The sequence below is a fragment of the Drosophila biarmipes genome, chromosome X (assembly GCF_025231255.1).
Source record: "Drosophila biarmipes strain raj3 chromosome X, RU_DBia_V1.1, whole genome shotgun sequence".
In the NCBI taxonomy this organism is placed as follows: domain Eukaryota; kingdom Metazoa; phylum Arthropoda; class Insecta; order Diptera; family Drosophilidae; genus Drosophila; species Drosophila biarmipes.
In genome coordinates, this window is record NC_066611.1 from 19,601,091 (window position 1) to 19,616,388 (window position 15,298).

Sequence of the window (15,298 nt, forward strand, 5' to 3'; positions counted from 1 at the left end):
GAGCGCAAATAAATTCAACTTGTTTCTCAAGTGTCAGACATAAGAGTACAAGTGCGGCGAATATATAGATATATGGCAAATAGTTTGTTTATTGCTTGTCATCCGATCTCCTGCTATTCGGCCAAACTTTTTAGAAGTCATTTTCAGTAGGGAAGTACTTAAGTTAAAGGATTCTATATGGTATTTTTTTTTAAATCCAAACTTAAAATTTAATAGTTCTCAATTTCGGGCAGAAGTTTTCCAGATTATTCCCCAATTTGGCAAACAAAATTGTTGCTTGTGCAAGTTAATGGAATTTTTAAGCACCGAATCGGGCAGGAAAGGAAAACAAGAGAATAATAAAAGAAAGGAGGAGCATGTCGGGGAGTACTGGTATGTATCATTTTAATATTCCATGGAAATAATTGTGGCCACAAATGGAAATGGCCGTGGCAAACGCACAGCAGAAATAACCAAGAAAAAAACCAAAAACAAATAAGAAAATCGCAGCAATTAAAACAAAAGAAAATGCCAAATAATGAGTGTGCAATTGGCAAAAATGTCTGCGTGCAAAAATCAAATATATGATTTTCCATAATGAAAGCAGCCAAAAGCAAAACAATTTTCCTTGGAACAGAAGAAAGACGCAGAAGATGCGGAGAGAAGAAATCAATTTCACTTTTCAATTAAATGCCGGGGAAAAGCGGATGATGATGTTAATGATGGGGATGAGCCGTTTTCGTTGCTGCCGCTGCTGGGATGGGGGAATTTTTAATATCTATGCAATAAAAGTGGCTGCGAAAATTGCACTTTGATGTGGCTGCCGAGCGGAGGCGGGCAGGGGCGTGGCAATAATGGCTGTAAAAGAGCCGGCAGCAATTACAGGCCGTCTTCCTCGCTCCCCATCGCCCCTTCTCGCTCTGGCGCCTCCCGAGCTGCATAATCATAAATTTTACTTGCGATAATTCCAACCGGCAGACAGAAAACGAAGCAACTGCTGGAAAAATAAAAGATATCGTTTGCTGGCCCTGAATAAAAGCCACCTAGGGATGGCCCAAGAGGGCGAAGCCTATTAGTTAACAAATAATAATTAAAATTAAATGATTTTATTCTATTTGAGTTGCTTTATTTGACCTGCTTCTGCGACTGAATGCAACATTTCGGTCTTTATAGTATTTACTTTTTTCCCCTCGATATTTGCACATCCGCAAAAGACAGACAGACGGAGCGCTGCTGAAAAAATAAGAACATTTTAATGCTGGATATGAATGAATGCAAACTACATGTTTTACCACACTCACGAACACGCTCGCACACACTTCGGTTCTGAGGGAAAAAATAAATTGTATTTCACTGGCCATGGTGCGGAAAAAATAAAAAAATAAATCTCAATGTTTCGATGGCCAGCAACTTTTGACTGCGTTAACAAACTTGTTTTTACTGCTGCTGGCCGCCGCCCGTACAGTGGTACAGTGAAGCTCCCCGGCAGCGGAAGTGCCCCCTCTTGTTTGGTGTCAATGATAGCGTGAATGATACTTTGTGTACACACTTCATTTGCACAAGTATCCATCGGGTGGACGTCGAGCAATGATCATTCGAGTTGAATGGCAGACACGGCGTATACGCAACGTCGTCCTTTTGCCAGCCCAATAACTGCAACTGTAACTGCGCGAAGTGGGCCAATAATCATCGTCATTATGCCAATCAGCCACCGGGTTCAGGTGGCTTGAGCCACGTTGAGCGCCCGTAAAAATAATATATAATGCCCACGCAAAAGGGGCTGCCAATAAGCCTTACAGTGCGCCAGAGATTCGATATGAAATTGAAAAGTAATACATACAAAATCCTTAAATGGCCAACAGAAAAAGTCTTTTTCTGTTAAGTCCGTGGCTAAGGACTGCAAAAAGCTGCCAACATTTATTTGCCCACCAATAAACTCTTCGCAAATCAGTCACAACGTTTTTTTAATGAAACAGTAACTTTGGCATAAAAGCAAAAAAGTGTAAAATGGCTGGCATATATTGATAAAAACTAACAATTACTTTACTAAAATGGTAAAATCATGGCAATCAACAATAAAACGAAAAACATTGTGGGAAAATAAATCAGTGGAAAAGGGAATAGTCTAGAAATTGATTTAACACGTTATCTAAAGGCAAAATAAATTATGGGAAAAATATTAAAGTGTTTCGGGCTTTCCGCTTAAAGTCCACTTTAAGTTGCCCACTCTCCAAAATCCGTACACTCTCCGCTGCGTTTATACCCTCGTAAAATTGATAAACAATAAATGGGGGGGGGGCTTCAACACTTGTGCTGCCCAGGAATTACGTAATGTCCCCATAACCTTCTCCCCATAAAGTATTTTAATGGAGCACAAAACTCGACGAGAGCCCCTCCAGAGTTAAAATCCGTCGGGCATTTTATGCCCTCACCGAAAAAAAGATTTCCACTGCTGCCCACAAAAATCGAGCGAAAAATTGCAAGCAAAGTGTAAAATTTATGATAAAAACGTGCGACGCTGATAAGAATGTCCTGGACAAGCGGAAGTAGCTGCAGGATCGCACCGGAAGTGGGGGGGAGTGGGCAGTGTGGCAACCCCGGGCAAATGAACGGAACTGAAAGTCAGGCAAACGGGCGTGGCACCTTGTTGCTCGTTAGGGTAATAGTTGCAAATTCCTCTGCTGCCCTTTCTCTTTTCCCCCAGTTAGATTTACGCCTACGATACGGCGTACGGAAGTGCAACGAAAATGTATCGTATTTAAGGTAACTCCCTAGGAAAATCTCTTTTGAAAAAGGTCTCCTCTTTGGATGACTCTACCTCCTACTAATTAATACAACCTTAAGCTATCACTTGTGCAATAAATCCTTTGGAGGATGGCAAATGCCTCCACTTCTTCCGGGCAATTAACCCCTTCCAATGGAAAGGACCAAGGATAAAAGTCAAGACAAGGTAATCGCGACTTGTGAGCGCCAGGTGGCGCCAATTGGTCTTATCCTTTGGTCAATGCAATCAGCCTCGATGAGACCAGAAAGGAGAATGCGGCAGAAAGGCAAGGGAAAAGCGGATGAAAAGTGGGTGGATGGCGGAAAGTGCTGCTGCTGTTGCAGCCGTGTGTCGATTCCATGGGCCTAAGGCCAGCTGCAGCATATTTTCCGCTCCCGATTCGAGGTGAACAGAAGTGGTCAGCGGGCCAAAGTGCCAAAGGGCCAAGAGGGGCCATGCCCATGCCCATGCCCCAGGCGGCTGCATTGCTGTTTTGATTAAAAGCATCCGGCCTTTGAGACCCGCCAACAGAAGGAGTCGCAGGACTCGCCAGCCGCTGTGCAGGTACGTGTGTGTGTGTGTGTCTAATTTGATTTGCATTCCAACAAATTTCGATCTCACGCCGTTTCTGGCCATTGGCTATTTGGCACAAAGTGCACCGAGCTCAACTCTTGGCCAGCGCTCAAATGATGTCCTGCAGAGCACGTGGCTGCACAGGGGAAAACCTAATAAAAATATGTGTACTGCAGTATTATAATAGTAAAAAGTTTACTATCTTTCCTCCATAAGAAAACTTCATTTAAGAACCTAAAGAAATTTTATTCAAAGAAGGAAAAATGTTTTAAAACACCTACAAATATTTACATATAAAATGTTTAATATTTAGGAGCTTTTAAAGGGTTTAGTTTGTGATCTTTCTTTGCAAAATTACTGTGAATAAGAGGTAGATTATTTCTAAAACATTTTTTGGGCACCAAAGACACATTGAAATTAAAAACTGAAACCTATCCGAAATTAAAAGTTTTCAATAATCCAATAAAGTTGCAAGACTTAACTCTCTGTGTAGTCAGGGAAATGCAATCTGCTCACTATCGCCCGGATTTGGATTTGGTTGGCCCGGATACGGATGAGCTACCGGGCCGAGTTCATCTCAATCAGCGTGCATTTAACCTTTTGGCCAAGTGCCCGAATTGTGTCATCTTCGCTTTTGTCCGGGAGCTGGGAACTATTTTTATGGTGTCAGACCTTGCGTATACGCAACGTCGCATAATTTATGCAAGAATGCGACTGCAGTTCGGTTCGGTTGGGAAAATATGTGAGTTATGGCAGATGCTGGCCAAAAGAAGGGCTAAAAGTCGAGCCAAAAGCAGGGCCAAAAGCAGGGCCAAAAGTAGGGCCAAAAGCAGGCACAAGCCTCTGGCCAGAAGAGAAGCATTCAAAATGTTTGACAGCCAAGGCGATGGAAATTCCCAAAACTAATCAGCACGAAAAAGCACGTGGCTCAGTTGCTTTCTCTTTCGATGAAAATGAAAGGGGGCTGGGTTATATTTTTCTTTTGTCTCACCCCGTCTCCAAAGAGGCACCGTAGATAGTTAGAGGACTATGGCCCACTTGGGCTCGTCTGCTCTGGAGCATCGGATAATAACACGCATTTTCAATGGATCCGGATCCTTGGTGTTGTAAACTTGTCCCATAAACAGCAGGCCCACATGGAGTGGGGCAGTGCACAAAAAACCATTAATCAAATGAGACCCCCTCTGTTTGCCAGTGTGTGTGCCCGCGTGTGTGTGTGTTTGTGCTTGTGAGGCAGGAAACGGAAGTGTTACACTAAGCCATTTTGTCTGTACGTTTGTCAAGCGAAGGAAAGTTCCTGACGAAGCACTGGATGCGAATGCCCTCAGCCTCCTGGGAGCCAGGAGAGAATTATGGGGAGTGTCTGGCAGAAGAGCGGGCAAATGGATGAAGAAAAATAGAGAAATGTTTTAGCTACTGGTCAAATATTTTCCAAGCCCCATTTGCTTTAAATAAAGTTATTTAATAACACATCGCTCGTACAAAAAACCGTATTTTTAAGTGCAATTTAACTTGGTTGCCACGGCAATTATCCGAATGCCTCCTCGCATGGCCCCAAGTTCCACTTCACACTTGTGTGCCGGCCTTAACTTTTATCTCGGCACCCCCATATCACCCATTTCGCCGCCCCTCGACCACCCGCAACACCCTCTGTCGGCCATCTCGTTATGGCCATAGGCCAAATCCGAAGCCAAATGCAAAAACTAAAGCCAAAACTTTTTGTTTAGCTATTTGTTGCTGTTGTATCCGCCCGGCTATCCTGGCACGCACACTAATAGATGCAAATACATACATTAGCACATCGACAAGCACACAAATGCACTGCGAGAAAGGCAATCAATTCAAAAAGAAAGTGAGTCTCTTCTTAATATTGACATTTTTGTAAAGGTAAAAATCCTTACTTTTTAATTGATTTAATACGTGTTAATTTCTTTTAAAAAAATATACTCGTACATACCTATTAGGTGTTAAAAATAATATAATTTATTGTATTTTATACTTATTACTGAAAAATTTATATATATTTATATGAGCTTTTAAGCTGAATAAATAGATTGCATTTTTGACTTTAATTTTTTCGGTGCACCCTCGAACTCACACAAAGACTTGCCGTGTCGCAAGTGAATGGGGAACATGTGTTTGCGCATTTAGTTTCCTTCTTCGCTGGCTCAACGCAACTTGATAAAGTGCTAAAAAAATAGGAAAAGCGCAGGTGAGACAGGTGGAAAAGGGGGCGAAAGTTGAGGCTGACAGCTGTCAGGCGAGCTAGCCAAAACATATTTGAGAGCCTTAAAGAGCTGAGCCCGATCAAAATAATCCCCATAAATTTGTCACCGATTTGCAGGAAACCCAAAGGAATAAACGGCAGACAAAGCATGGAAGACACCCTGATTGTGATTTGTTGTACAATTTTGGCAGTTTATCCAATTTTCAGGAGATCTTTAATTAATTTTGGGCCCCTCCCCTCTCCAATGCAATCAAACTTTTCCCCAGCAAGACTGATGAAATAATCTTAAATCGGCGGCGAAATTTTAATCCACCTTGGTCGGTTAATATTAAAATCGCAACTTGTTAATTATACCGACGATCATTCGTGATTGCGAGGGGATAAAAGCCAAGCCATTTTTCTTTAAGTTATGCTCATGCTTAGGCAATTTATGGATTTATGCAGAGTTTTTTCCTTTATTTTGTATTTTCTGCAGGTGTACTTTTCGTTCGTGATAATTAAAAGGTAATTTTAATGCTCGGCTGCGTTCGCTGGCTGAAAAGAGTGAGACTTTCGTTTTTCGTACTGCAATGTTCGAAACAATTTGCCCTCCGACTTTTGCAACAAATGGGTAGACTCAATTAAACATAACCCCATGCTGGCCATCGATTATTGGAATATTCATTACAAAATCGGTTCCATCAAAAATGCATAAATTAGGCCATTCGAATGGCCATGCGAGTGTGCAGATGTAGCTGCCAGTTTGTGTCAAGTGTCACAAATGTCGAAATGTTTGACAATTTAGTTTGTTCTCTCTGCGATTTGATATTTGATTATTGGTAAATTGAAATGTTTTTGCTGCGAAATATTGCAAAGTCCCCGGCCCTTTTTCCACCGCCCCCACGGCCCGTTCAATCAATTTGAGTTTTAATTACAAAATTAATATCAATTATGCCACCTGGCCTTAATGCAAATCCGGAAATCTGGAAATCTACTTTGCATAAATGGCCAAGCGCAGTCGACCGATTCCTAGCATTATGAGTGCGCAGATCAAGAGTTCAGTGACTTGAATTTCCTTCATTTAATTATCATGTATTATCTGTTAAGCAATCATTAAATGTTTGCCCTCTGACTTAGCCATATATTGGATAAGCCAATTTTAATAATCTTAGGGTGATCTCAAGACAAAGGATAAATTCATACAATTATTATTTGTTTTCTTAAACCACTACAAAGATGATTTAATAATAATGAGTGGCTGCATTTTTTTACGGAGTAAACACGCCTGCACATGTTTAAAATCAAATAAATACCATTTTAATGAAATGTTTTATTGAAATGCCTAACGGAAGCCTCCGTTTTCTCTGCCATAAACTTTTCCCTCTTTCCCTCGAGACTTTTAAGAGATTTCCAAATTTTCTCTCGTTTTTTTGGACACTCGAAATTGACATTTCATTTAATTTGGCAACAGCAAAATTGTATTGTCATTTCATTTGATTAAAAATTTCATAATGTAGGCCTGTCTTTTTTCACATGCCGCTGCTGTAGGATATTTTGTCAACAGACAGAAGAAAAAAAAACCAACAATCGCGTTGGGAAAAAGTGAAAATCTAAAATTTTTGGCCCGCAGGCGAGTGTGTTTATGTGTCCCCTTGAAAAGCAGACAAAAAGAAGTAATAAAAAAAATTAATAAGAAATAAACCGACAAAAAAAGTGAGATAACAAAAAAATGAAATTGTGCCGCAGTATTTGCGTTTGGCGGCATTTTTCCGCTGCTGCCCGTCTCTTTGGCGCGTTTTCACATTTTCTCCGCCCCCTGGATTTTCCACCGCCCTTCCATGCAACGTGTTGTTGCTGCACATGGCGCTCGTCTGATGGCTTTATATTCGTTCAGCTGCCCAATTCCTTTTGTTTATCTCTTCCGTCTGTGCCAGCGTTTTTCCTGGGCTTTTTCTTGTTTTATTTACACTTAGATGGAATTTTTAATTTTAATTTGATAAGTGTCAGGCCTTCGGCTTACCAACAACCTTTGCTAATGCTTGGTAATACTAAAAAGGGTATAATAAATATAATAAGTAATAAGAATTCTTTCTTTTCCCAACTATTAGTATTTCGCTTTAAATGCTAATTATATTTCAACACCCATCTATATGGTTTTTCAAATTCTATTTAAAAGTCAGCAGTGCTCGACACTTGCCTTTCTGCATTTAACGATTGGTTTATTTGATTTTCAATGCAAACAACCTTTAGGCCATTGTTCCTAAGGGGATTTTCACAGATTTTCGGCTAGCGTTTCAACAGCTTTTTCGCCAGGAGATCCCCCAAAGGCAGCTGTTTGCCATCAACATATCGCTCCGTTTGCCAGATTCCTCACGCAAACATTTTTCGCATATTTCCCCCATATTTTCGCATTCAAACGAAATCCTTTTGATATTGGCCCCGCCAGCAGCATCGCATCGCATCGCAGCATCATCAGCAACCTCATCCTTTTTTCGTCAACGTAATCGTGCTGTGTGCCATGGCTACGGGTCCTTCGGAGAGCTTAACGATTTCATTAACAAGGACACACAATGGCAGCTGATTGTTGTCGTTGTCGTCGTGTTGCCGCTGCTGTAACAAATTTCACTGGCAATTAGCAGCAAACCGAATACCAGAAAGGCACAACAAAAAAATCACAAAAAACGCAAACAAAAAACGAAACGAAACGCTTAACCGGTTTAATTAGGGGCGCCCAAACTGGAGATGAAGATGAAAGGGGAGGCCAAGCATCAACTGCAAATCGTTTTCATTTTCCCCCGCCAAACACCAATAACAGCCAACTGGCAACTCGTCACGCCGGCACAGGAAAATCGCAAGAAAATCAAACAAAACACCCAGAAACTTTCGCTAAAAAACAAATACGAGCAGCGAAAAAAGTAAAGCAACACGAACCAGTCACACACCGTCCGGTCGGCAAATGTTGCAGGTTTCCATCGGTTGCAATAAATATCGCAGGTTGCTATTAGAAGAGCAGCACATACGGCTGGCAAAGAAAATTATGGCTGGCTGTTGGATTTTTCAGAAAGTATGGCAGGTTGCTTGGGAGTTTTGAAACAATAAATATAACATTTCAATTTAAGTAAAAGCTATGAAAATATTGCACATTTCCATCTGCTGCACTAAATATGGTCGGTTGTTATTAAAATACCAAGAAATATTGGTGTAAGAAACAATATTGAGTTTTATTTTATGTTTCGCGAAATATAGCAGATAGCTCAGGAAATTCCTAAGAATTCATATTCCAGTTATTGTATTTTGTAAATTATAAAAAAATATGGCCGATTTGCATCTGCTGCAACAAATATCGCAAGTTGTTATTAGAAGAGCAGCACATTTTGCTGCTAGATTTAAAGTTTCAAAAAAAATGTTGCAGGTAGCTTAGAAAATAAAAATAATAATTTATATTGAAGAAATTATAAAGGTATGTGTTACCTTAAGTTTCTAGTCTCCTAGTTTTAAATTAGGCAAGTATTGAAGGGTATTTCGATAGAATATTCAGAAGATCCTAAATATTGGTACACATTTTTTATTTTAGTTCAAACTTTCTCGGATGATTTTGTACAAATATTTCCAAAAATTATTAATCTTGCAGGGTTTTCAAAGGGTCCTTAGGAAAAGCTGATCATGATCTTAAGAGGTTAATCAACTTGTAATATGATTTAAATTTTCTTTAGTTTTTTTCATTTAGCAAATAGAATTGTTTCAATAAAAAGTTTATGTATTGCAAAAAGTGTAAGTGAATGCCAAGTGTTTTGTATATATTTTTAAAAAATTACCAATGCACTTTTCAAATGGTAGCGCGCTTCAGTGGCAATGCGGATTTGGCAAAAAATTGCACATGATTTGGCGGTCCATCTATTGTAACTGGATGCTGCGGCTCTCAATACGAAATCACTGCTGTATTTTCAAAAGTAGTTCAGCAAATGCTGCACGTGGCTTTGGTTGCTCTTTCGAACTCGCTGGTTTCATTGGCACCACACAGCACAGCAACAAAAAACAAATAAACAAATGAGCACGTGACAACACAAGACGAGCAAAAACCAAAACAAAACACTCGACAGTCGGCGGTGAACAGAAAATGATTTGAGGAACGCTCGCGCGGGAAACTGGAAATTCGAAATCGCCGTATCGTACTTGGTGGCCCCAAAGAGTCAAAGTCAAGAAACACGCAACTTGCGCTGCTAGTTGCTGCTGGGTGTTGCACGTTGCCGCTGGTGTTGCAAGTTGCAGGTGGCTGTTGCCGCACGAGAGACACGAGACACACACGCTGAGCGCTCGCTTGCAACTGAAGTCGCCGTCTGATAATGCCGCCTGTGTTTTCATCCATTTTCCGACCGCCGCTTTCCGAGACGCATTTTCCGAAGCCGACGCTGAAATTGCCGACGCCGAACTCTTGGCCCGAATCGCTGTTGCCACGAGACCCACTCGTCTTGGCCACTTTTCCCCACTTTTCGTCTTCGTCGGTTGGCGAGTGCAGCGTCTGCATTTTCCACTTTTGGGCGTGTGGTGAAAACTTGCGCCAAAATATGACCAAGCCGGTACCGCCTTCCCTTTTCCTTTTCCATATCCATTTCCCTCCCCCACAACCCCTTCCCACGTAGCAGCCTTGAAGCTAACTGATGCTTTCAAAGCGGCTCGAATGATTGCCGCCATCGAGCTGCTTTTTTTTCAATCCGCTCCGCAACTTCTTGGCCAAGAAGTTGGGTGGCCACACCAAAATGGAAAATACTTGGAAAATCCTAAGCAGGCATAGGAATATCATCTTTGAATTGTAGCGGAATAAATCAAGTAGTCATAAATCAAATACAGACGTAAGTTCCCACTTTAAATTCAAAATAATATTTACAATGAAAAATATTTTTTAAAAGGTGCTTACTTTAAGAATGATTTCTCATTAAAAACAATTTTCTTTTGGTTAAATATGTGTAGAAATAAAAACAAAAATATTTTGTAAGAAAGAACGTATCTCTACTATAAATATCGGAACTAAAAGTAACAACAGTTCCGCCAAATTGTAAAAAAAAATTGTAAACCATGTAAAAAGTTTTTTTAAATACAAAAAAAAATGTATATTAATAAAAACAATCAAGGGAAAACCGTTTAGGAAAAATCGTTTAATTTGCTCAAATCCAAACAAAAAGGTCAACTCCCTTTAAGATTGCTGCGGAGCTGCCAACCTGTCTGATAGATGGCCAAGTCGCAGACAGGGCTGCCAACCTGCTCTTGGCCGCAGAATGCTGACAGCCAGCCAACAAGCCAAGTTATTATCACCAAGGTAAGCAGGGTTCCGCTGGAAAGTTCGACAACTTGATCCTCATCCATTCACGGTCAGCTTAGGACGCGCACCTTTTTCGGGGTTTCGGTATATCGGCATTACAGTGTTTTGGCGATTTTCCGAGTTGAGGGCGAGATGGCAGAGACGGAGACTTAGGGCGCCACAAATCCCGACGACACCCCCGAACTCTGAGCCAATTCAGGGACACGCGGCCAAAAAGCCAAACGCCCAAGCCAGATGAGGCCAGACACTCTCTAAACACACAAGGAAAATGAGAATCTAGAGACTGGGAATGGCAATAGCAATGGGAATGGGATTGCTATTGGGAAAGGGAAAAGGAGTCACAAATCCGGGGCTGATAAGAGTCTCGGACGGAATTCGGTTTGTCGGATTTCGGGGGTCACTTTGGTCCCATGTTAGGTGCACTTTTATTTTTATCCGTCCTGCCGCTGGATCCTCTTTATTTTCCTCAGCTTTCTTGTCCCTCTCAGCTTCGTCTGCATTTCTCGCCGCCTCCAACGCAGCCAGCTCCCTCGGAAAACCCTCTTTTCCTAGTTTTTTACCCCCCAAATCTTTGACAAATGTAAACAGTCGTCGTTGTGTAGCCGCTGCTTCAGTTAATGCACTGAGCAATTTGAACCCATAGCAAAACACCCTAATAATTTGTTCTTCATAAGAAAATGATGAAACTAAAGGTGTAATTTTTGGAGATATTTTAGTTATTTAAAAATTATGATATTATGGATGTTTTTGATAAAGTCTTTACAATATATCGGATTATGATCAACCGCGATAAGTCGGATTTCCCTTAAAGATATTTTGGATAATTTTAAAAATTATATTTTATATATTCTTAAATTGAATTACAGTATACTTTTTTAAAAGTCTTGTTTATTACAATAATGTACATTAATATTCCAAAACATAAGTACTACTTGTTAAGTATAAAGTATTGTAATTTCAAATTTAAGAACCTTGTCTTTATTTTTTCTTAAGCTTTGGTTATACCTATTATCTAAAAAACAAAGACCTTTCTGTTAGAATTCTTATTTTTAAAAAGTTAAGATTTAGATTTCACAAAGTACTATCAAATATTGTAACACGCACACATTTTCTCCCAGTGCACCATCACGGGCAATGCGGGTTGTGCTTTTCCTGCTGTTTTCCCTTTGGCTCACACTCGCTCCTCCTTGATTGTGTTCGGTTGGTGTTTTATTTTCCCCCGGTTGCAACTTTAGATTAGAGTTAATCAGCTTAGCGTGTCACTTTGACTATTAGGTGCTATGTTTTCGTTCGTCAAAGGATTTCGCATGGTGGTTCAACTGGCAGGTGGTGTTAATTATGATTTGCAAAAGCACACCTCACTAGCCCTTCAAAGCACAAGCACTTTTAAATTTTTTACCGGAATTTGCTGTTAATAATAAATAAATATAAAAGGCTTAATTACAACCTGATCACCATTTGAAAACCGCAACTTGTAAACACTAATGATTGATTTTCGACATGATGGTCGTTTTCGAACCAGTCTGTCAGATTGAACTTGATTTCTACTAGAAAGTGAACCTACGCAACGATGCTCCACTAACCATTTTCACCTGAAAAACTCGGCTTTCCACGAACAGGATTTTCGAGTTGCTCGCTGGGAAAGTAAACGCAAACAGCTGTTGCAAGTGCAAGTTGCTCATGTTGCTGCTGTTGCTGTTGCCGTTGCGGCAGCAACATTCATTGATTCCCATTTTGGCATTAGTTTCAATTTATTTCGCTTTGAGTGTGATGGATGGCACCGGCGACAGCAAGCGAACGTGGCCCAAAGTCGGGCCATCAATTGCACATTCCGCCGGTTTTTAATGCCAAAACAATTGTTGCTCAATATAAATGTGCATCATTGCAAGCAGACAATGCAGCAAGAAAAAAATCCATTCGAATCGAATCGAATCGAATTGAATCGGAGCGAAATTGAATTGCAGTCAAGACGAGAGCACCGTAGAAAAAGCCCAGAAAATGCGAGCAGCTTGAGGAAAATGCTGGAAATGGCCAAGCAATCAGATGGCCATTGTATATGTGGGGTGGAGAGGAGGGGCAGGCTGGGGATTTTCGGAAAACCAAGGAGCCTCTCTCTGTTTCCCCTTGACAAATGTGCCGTTCAAATGCTGTGGACGCCATTTAATTGCCAACATTAATTGGCACACTACGTTGTAGCTGCCCCGCCCCCCAGAAAAAGCGCTCCCACTTTTCCCAGTTTTCCCCACGGCCAACCCGAAAGCAAAGTGGTCGAACAGATTTTGATGCTTTTATAAATGGCACGTCAAATTGTTGTTCAATGATTTCCAATTGACTTATTGCCGCAAAATTCAATTGAGTCGCCAGTCTCGGTCTTTCTCCTTTTTCTGCTCTTTTTTTCTACTCCGCCTGCATTGTGAGCTCACTTCGAATATTTTAACTACACAAGTCAGCATTTTGTGCTGCCACTGATTAGAGTTATCAAGTGAAAGTCCAGAGAGATCATTTGACTGCAAGGAAGTGGAAGTGAAAGATTGTTTATTAGTTGCAGAGGTAACTACTGTTACAAGCCTGAAACCTCACTCTATGTAAATTTTCATATTGTTTGTTACAGTTTCTGACAGCTTTAAACTTGGCCTATCTTTGATTTAATCTGCTGGAAATATGCCAGAGGTTGTGGATAATAAAATTTGCGAATATTCAATTAAATCACTTAACTGTTAACAGGCAATTACCGTTAACATTTGACAGGATTAGGAGTGTCCTTTGTGTGTCTGTTTAATTTTTTTAAGCCCGTCTGAGCCGGGCATTATTAGGGTAAAAGTTGCCGACTGTTCAACAAGGTAACTGTGTGTATTTATACAAATTATAATCCGAGCGATTTACGCGCAGTCAATGTTACGGCTGATTTCCAGCATTCAACCCATCGCCCAAAAAATTTGCAACAATGCAGGCCAAACTGCTAATTAGATGCCCACACATGTGTGCACATGCAACATACACAGAGCGAAAATTATTAGGAGGAATCCTTTGATAAAAGAAAAAAAAAACAAATCATAATTAGAACGAACTTATTACTTATTTAAGAGTTATAAATAAAAAGCATTTGTTACTTTACAACAAATCACAAAGCTACGAATTTAAGACCGTAATATATTTTATTAAAAGTAGGTAAAAAAGATTTTTAAAACGAGTAGAATAGTTCTAATACAATTATTTAACCATTTCTTAATGAGGTTTCACTAAAATCGCTGGTGGTTTAATATCATTAAAAAAAAGTCTTAAAGTATGCTACGAAAAAAGAAGCTGGGTTTCAAAACATACGATTGCATACTTTTTAGCCCATTCATAATAATCTGAATGCCCCGTTGATTTCTGTGGCCCCTAACATATTTTGGTTACAAATACTAAATAAATATTTATCTTCTCAGTGTATAAGCGAATACAATGACCTGGTAGTGGAGTTACGAGTTACGGGTTAAAAATAAAATTGAATTGGTTAAATAAACAAAAGTAGCGAAAGGTGTATTTATTAAATTTACACAACATCCGCTGTTGCTGTTAACCATTTTCGTGTCCAAACAAAATGGGAGCAAACACACACAACAGAAAAAAGGGGGCCATTGGGAGAAAGTGGGCGGCGCCCAGGTTGTAGGAGCCCAAAAATATGCAAGCAATAAATTCATGGAAAAAACCATGCAAGCCGATGCAACAACAATAAGGTAAGCGGCGCCCTCATGAAATTTGTAGGCGTGGCCAAATAAAATCAAACAAAAATTGCATGCAAAAATACGAGAGTAGTAAGCCTGTAGATTTTCGTTTTTGTTTTTGAAAGGGTGGAAGGGGAAAAAGATTGGGGCCTCAGCCCCCGAAAAGTGCAAACAACTGCAAAAGCATATCAATAGCAATGATGACGATGCTACACGTGACCATTCCATATGTGGCCCACAAATTGCGAACTGGGGATACAATCACATACACACACATACAATAGTACCACGCGTTTCGCAATTATATATAAAAAACAATGTGATAATTCAGTTGGATTACTTCTGTATATGTTGAAATGTTAGCTAGAATTCCGCTTTTCTTTTGAGGTATATATATATATAGTGATCAATTTATTAATAGTTTTAAGCTCACCTATAAAGTTGAAATTCCGGACTAAACATGTTTTGCTGCATACTTTTAGACACCTTGATTATAGTTTACATATTTTTAGGTACTTATGGATACGTTTGGATAACCAAATTGATTTTGAAGATATCGTATTCGTTTATTCAATTTTGAAATGATGAGAAATTAACCGTTTAACCGCTTTATACAACCGAAACGGACTGTCCGAGTGTGCATGGACTTTTTAATACAAAATTTCCAGGTTCTTGTTACACTTGGACGAAAGTGAATTATGGGTAGTTGAACAACTTTGTACACGTATATTTCAATTAAAAATAAAGTTGAA

General features: G+C 40.0%; 1 protein-coding gene across 1 annotated transcript in view; it reads right to left on the reverse strand.

Moving 5' to 3' along the window:
* LOC108023564 (uncharacterized) overlaps positions 1–9,813 on the reverse strand; it is a 70,363-nt gene extending 60,550 nt beyond the window's left edge. The window contains exon 1 of the mRNA XM_017093155.3: positions 9,338–9,813. The gene's annotated coding sequence lies outside the window, so the exon portion shown is untranslated. The remainder of the gene's footprint in view (positions 1–9,337) is intronic.
* Positions 9,814–15,298: the final 5,485 nt, after the last annotated feature.